Source organism: Coturnix japonica, chromosome Z (genome assembly GCF_054131305.1).
Source record: "Coturnix japonica strain WE chromosome Z, WE-NBRP24, whole genome shotgun sequence".
Lineage (NCBI taxonomy): Eukaryota > Metazoa > Chordata > Aves > Galliformes > Phasianidae > Coturnix > Coturnix japonica.
The window spans coordinates 4,883,128-4,889,666 of NC_140702.1; the positions used below are offsets into that span (position 1 = coordinate 4,883,128).

At 41.0% G+C, this 6,539-nt stretch overlaps 1 long non-coding RNA gene across 2 annotated transcripts; it reads right to left on the minus strand.

Moving 5' to 3' along the window:
* Positions 1–780: 780 nt before the first annotated feature.
* On the minus strand, positions 781–6,087 carry LOC146753654 (uncharacterized). Of its 2 annotated transcripts, XR_014940085.1 has the most exons (5): positions 5,062–6,087; positions 4,682–4,787; positions 3,644–4,317; positions 1,902–2,030; positions 781–1,214 (listed from the first exon to the last, which is right to left on the minus strand). It is a non-coding gene; the product is annotated as an uncharacterized LOC146753654 (long non-coding RNA). The 2 variants fall into 2 exon arrangements; XR_014940084.1 differs by lacking the exon at positions 5,062–6,087 and having other exon boundaries at positions 782–1,214; positions 4,682–5,049.
* Positions 6,088–6,539: the final 452 nt, after the last annotated feature.

Here is a 6,539-nt window from a genome sequence, read left to right on the forward strand (position 1 = left end):
GCTTCTTGAATATTGAGCAGCAGTGCACCCTGGCTATCCCTTACTCACTTCAAGCTGTTTGAAGTTTACCATCAGTCCATAGCTGTGTATCCATGGTCGGCACCCTCCTGTCATTCCTGGCAATGTATGGAGTTCCTTGGCAGTTTGCAGCTCAGGGGTTGAGCAGATGGCTTCTTTCTTGGCAGTCCTTAAGGTTCAAAGTCCAGCTGTCATCTCCTATCCCAAATATGTTACTTGCTGCTGAGTTAGTTGTGCTTTCTGCCAACCAAGAAACTCAGCAAACTCTCAGTCTATTGTACACAGTCCTTTTGTTTTGGTGGCATCCACGTGCTCCAGTAAAGTTCCACCCTAGGATGGAGGATGCCAGGTCTCAGGCTCACGAGTTGACCAGTTCTCAACAATCATTCAGCTGTTCTCACAACCCTGGGTAACACTGTCCAGGTTCACTGAGTCTCTTCTCCCTCTATTACGGAGAACAGATACATGCAAGTACTGGTATGCTATCATGAGGAATTCAGTAGGTTACATTTAATTTAGAAGCAAGATGCAATCAAAAGCATGCTTGAATAAAAGCATACCCGTTTCTTTCACTCAAAATAATAGCCCAGAAAAAAATAAAAACAAACCAAAACCCTCATGATGAATGTTAAAGAAATTATCTACTAGATCTCGATGGAAAGTGGAACCTCATGCTAGATTTAGGAACACAGCACTTGTCTCATTATCTGAATGCATCTCAAGGCATGATCCTTGTGAAACTGTGAAAACTTCTATCATTAATAGACAAGTACCGTGCCCTGATAGATGGTTAAACCGCTTGCAGTGCACTGTCAGATGTACAGGCTGGTGGCTGTATGTGCTGTGACCAAATAAACCCCACACTGAAACCTTTCAGAATTTTAGGACCTACAAGGCTTGCATTCATATTTAAATTAAAAAACTCCTAAGCTACACATGTTCTAAGTTTCCATTTGTTAGACACAACATACCTTTGGAAGTAGGTGCCTGAAAGGGTTCTTCTAAGTGCCTTCTACTTGCTTCTCTGACTCTTTGAAAAGAGCAGGAGCAGGAAGTGCAAAGGGCAGCTCATTTCTTAACGCTGACTCTGCATCAACATTCTCTGTGTTTGCATGCTTCTTAGATGCCACTTTTCTTGTCACTGGAGTTGACAGTGTGAATTCCATATCACCCAGTTGAGTATCATGCCTCGAATGCTGCCAGAGATGTAACAAAAGGTTTTCTGATCACAGCCGGAGAAGTTACTGTCAAGGAAATTCTAACAGCTGAGAAGGTCAGACACAATGCTTATAAAAACATCATACACTACTTGTCTATTGAACAAAAGAGTTGAAACCTCTGATTCTCTCCTAGAATAAGTTCGTTTCTTATACACTGTCAAACGCCATTTTTTTATTTGTTCATCTCAGTTCTCCATTTAGGATTAACCCTCACCAGCTTATCTAAACATAACTATGAATTATCACATAGTTTTGCTGCAAAATTTCAATCACATCACTGTGCATGTTCTTGTCTTGAATTTCTTTCGGTACCTTTCAAGCTCTGTCTACCTCCAGCCTAACTCCAGAATCTTATGAACTGTGCCTTATCGCTTCCCGATGTGTTTTAAAATCCTCCCTGACTCCTTTACTTGTTCCTTTGCTTGCTGTTTCTGTGCAAACCAAACACTGGAGTTAGGTTTCTCATCAAACCAACCATGTCCTACAGGCAGAAGGCACCAAAATTTATGCTTAACATGCTTCTTTGCTGAATCTGTATCTCCCTTTGGTCAAGGTCCACTAGATACTTAAATACAGACTAAGCTCTATATACAATGAGAAGCAGATTTCTGGATTAAGTGCTGTATTTTTTCTGTAAGAAACTAGCACTACATCTTCACACACCTGCTTTGTTCTCTGAGTATTTAGATCGAGCGGAGATTCTTCAAACACTGAAGCTACATCAGAAAATTCCATGGATCCAAACGCATCTGGCACATGGCTGCAGTCTGGCACATCTTCATACGTCAGAGCCTTTTCAGACAGAAATGTTCCATTGAGATTCTTTTGCAGAATTAAAAGGAAGATTTCATCAGAAGATTTCATCACTAAAATCTAAATAAGATTGCTTTGCAAGTTCCAAACTATGGCTAACAGCTAATGCAGGTCCACAAGCCAGCAGCACCAACTTTTATATTATGTTCTTAATACTGTAATTGTGGATTTGACGTTCATATCAAGAGCAGAAGGGAAATTACTCTTAGAGCTCAAGTCATCTTTCACAGCCTGCGTCAACAAGAGCAGCACCTCATAGCCTTTGGTTTGAAGACCCGGACCACAAGCTAGCTAATGATTTTACACAGAATTACAGAGTTTAAGTCATTGTTTCTATTAGGGCTGCAATTCTAATGAAAGCCTTCAAGTTCATCACACTGAATTATCACTGGCACCACAGATATCTCCACAGTACATATGTGATCACAAGCAACCTGGCAACTTCAGACAATTGCAAAGCACTCCACTTGCACTTGGCTACTAAAGTACAGAACAAGGAATTAACATCAGAAATAGCTGCAGCCAAAACCATCTAAGAATCCAAGTCTCCAGGAAACAAGGAAAGCAAATCCTCTCCAGGACTGTCTTCTAAAAGGAAACTGATCAGAAAGGTGAGATCTTCCCTCCTTTGACCACCCACTCATGTAATGTCCATGTCATTTCTAAGTATGCTGCCCAGACCAAGACTGAGGATGCTTCAGAAGAAGACCTTCCTTGCTAAGACAAACAGAACAAGTAAGGTACCAAAATATGTAGAGCCAAACGAGGAAAGGTGCTCTAAGAAGGTAAGCATCACAAGAGACCAACAGGAATGCTTACACAATCCAAACAATGCACAATTTCTGTTCCACAAGCTGCCAAGAGGAATGTGTGCAGTACTCACAGCGCACCATGTACACTGCTTACTGCAGTCATACTACTTCATAGGACCAGTCCAACTTACTAAAACATTTGATCATGAAACACTAAAACGCAGACCTTTCCAATCCAAAAATTCTATGGTTCTGTTTTCATGAGGCTATTTTTGTTCTCTGATTTGTTGTGCTTCCTGAGTAGAATAATCTTGCCCAGAACTTGCCTAGAAGATGTAGTTAAACTTGCTGAAGCCAAAGGCCACAGACTGCTGGACTTTAGCCCAGCTGAGAGTAAGGAAGGCCACAGAGCTTACTCTAACTGCAAGAGAAGGAAGTCAGAAAGAGGAAATGGACAGACTCTGCAAGCATTGACAGATCTTACAGCCCTGATGACTGGAGAAAAGAGATAACACCACCAAGAGATAACAAAAGGAACCCATCCAGAGCAGAAAGATCTCAAACCTCAATAGTACTATTGGTCTACGTGGCTGAGCGAGAGGTTGGGAACATGCAGCCAAAGGGACAGGATCAAAGGCCTCCCTGAAATCTAGAAAGATTACATCCTTTGCCTTCATACACTGAGTGGGTGGCCTTATCATAGAACAAGATTTGATGACCAAGACTGGTTGCACACATGCTCCCTCACCGATGTTTAGGCCACCAGACTGTTTACCCGGGCAGAGCTTCAGCACACAGAGGCATTTTGACCAGAACCTTGTGCTGAACTCTAAAACTTACCCCCAGGCTTCCTGACTGTGTGGTACTGGCACGTCCTGTTTGGGATGGAAATCTCAAGGAATGTGCTTGCCACGAGCCTTCTTAGACTGAAGCAAGAGATAGGTTGCCACAACTGGTCATAATTCCACTAGAAAACAAGAGGATTTAGATCTCTTCAGAAACATTGTCAGTACAAAGAAAATTTCTGCATGTCTGCCATATTTTCCCCTTGATGTGCAACCTTCACGTCTGATCACATTAGGGTAGTTTCAGGCGTCAGCTGATTCACACAATATGTCTGAGATCAAGAAGAAGACTATTCTTGTTTTTGCTTGAAAGTTAGTGTATTGTACAATTGCTGGAAGTGAAAACTAAAGCTGGTGCCAGAATCTCTCTACTGAAGTGAATGGCAAAGCTCCTACTAATTCAGTTTGTACAGCATTTCAGCTGGACTCCCATTTCTGGGGGCCAAGTTTCAGCCCAGCTCCAAGGAGCATCGGCATTCAGCTGGATTTTCAGCAGCTTTTTGACTACTATGAGAACCGTGGGTACAATGCTTGACAGACTCAGTGTAGTATAAAAAGCTTGAATTACTTATCAGGCATTAGAAGTCTTTTGAATTAAGACTGTGAAAATATCACAGACTTAAACTGAAGAAGTCTTTCCCCATGTAGGTCGATTGTTCTCTTTATTCCCTGTACATAAAGAAAAGAAACAGTGACTCCACAAACGATCTCGCCTAGATAAAACTTACATTTTACATCTAGTCTTACTGAAGTTATATGGAAATCTTAACAATCCTTCAAATGCTACCACTTTCTATTTAATAGAAAGACAACTCAATTGCAAGAGACAACTTTCAGATTCAGGTTAAAGTCAGAGTACCCATCATGTTTTAAATCTCTTCTACAGCTTGGAATGTTATTATTGACATTTATACAGCATCTCTAGCAGCACTCAGTTCAGCTTTTCTCATTTGTTTTCGAAAGTTAGTGGAATTAATTTATTTCCTGAAGTATTTGTGAACTGTAATTCTCCAAATTTATTTGGTTGCCTTACCTGATGTGTTGTTATTTTCCACCTATTAATGAAACATTTCAAAGCAGGGAGTTAAGCCAGCATGTGACATCTGCTGTTCATCAATCAGTTTCTGTTTTGAGTCTGCCTGGACTTCCAGAGATTCATAAGGATTTCAGCATGGTAAAATATAACAGAAAGGTTGAAAAAACACAATTAAAGGAGAAAAAAGGAATAAATGTGAACTTCAGAAATATAGTTATTAGGTAGACTATGAAGTTCTGCAGTGGTACCTTACCTCTGAAAGGTGTGAAATATTTCATGTTTGAGAATAAGTGAGTGTTAGAGTCTGTTAATACAGTAAGGTTATTTACTGTAGGAGTGGGCTTAAATACAGAGAATTACTGACATACGTTTCTTACCTCTGATGTTAATGCTGATCTACTCTCTCTTCTCTTGTTGTGAAACACAGAAAGCTGTTACACAGTCTTCATCAAGGTGTCCCAGCTGCAAGAATAAGACCTATACTGAGGAAACAGCTTTCAAGTCATCTCACAGCCCAATCTCACCGTGGTAGTGTTCTGCTGTGCAGCAGTCAATAATTAGCCATGATTTCAGATTCTTTTTTAAATAGTTAGTGTTACGGCTACATATTACAAGGAGTAAACAGAAAGAGTCATCCAACTTCAGCAACTAGTCCCTCTGTGGCAACAGGTCCCGAGTGCTGAATTCAAGTACAAAAGCCTGTGAGCAGATGAGACCTTTTACTAGAGCAGAAGTGACGCTTCTATCTCTTCTTGATTCCTAGTTCCATGGCGTGCACAGCATGCTGTGCTGCATGCACAGCACAGCTGTTCTGCAGAGCAACAGTGGCACCCAGTGACCAACAGCAGCCATTGTCTGCAAATACACAGCAACTTCCCAGGATCTGCAGCAACAATCTCCCCACACACTCCACTTCACACAGACACTATGACCCTGAATAGACTCAAGCAGCAGACTGAAAACAAGTCAGAGTTTTAGATTTCAGGATATTTCAGGATCTATAATGTGTGAAATTCAGTTACACAACAGTGCCGAGGTGCCTGCGTTTCAAGCAACTTTCAGATCACGGCCATGTAAAATAAAAACAAATTCTGTGCAGAAATAGCAAGCCTGTACCTTAATACCCATGAGATTATCCATTTTTTACTGCAATCTGACTAAGTTCTAAAACTTGCTCATCCCAGTTCACTTCAACAAGTTCCACCAGTTCAAGCAATGCAGTTCTGAGATCCTGTGTATGTTAGGCAGAGAGAATTGAGCAGTGCAGAAATAATCTCTGACAGCTGTAAGTTGGATCATCTGCCATTTGCCGCATTCTGCTTCTTGGCATCATGATTAGCACAAAGGGTTTTCTGCTGTCCTGCACAGATGGACCAAGTCCTGCTTACAAATGGACCAAGTTTCAGTGTACAGATGAGTTTGTACCAGACTGAAAAGCCACGTCATTCAATTCATGTGCTCAGGTTGTTATGCACTCCCAAAGGAAACAGAACTAACTGTTAAATTCTGAAGGCAATCTGTGGGGTCCTACATTACCTCCTGATTCTGGAAGAGGAAATTCTAATAGCAAATGCAGAACTTTGCTCTTCGTAGACATGAGAAGAGCTGGCATTTAGGAACATTCATTTCTGGGAAATCAAATGATGTGTCTCTATTTTTACTACAGATATTATAGGGAGCAGCCAGTTGAAGAACCAGATACAAAAACTGCAGCCCATTGGCAAGAAAATACTTCTCCTTAAATTCTGTATGCTATCATGGTATAGAATCAAGCTACAGTGCCACATAGGCCAACCAAGCGTAGAACCAAATCCACAAAATACTGGTAGACAAAGCAGCAAAAACAAGGACAATA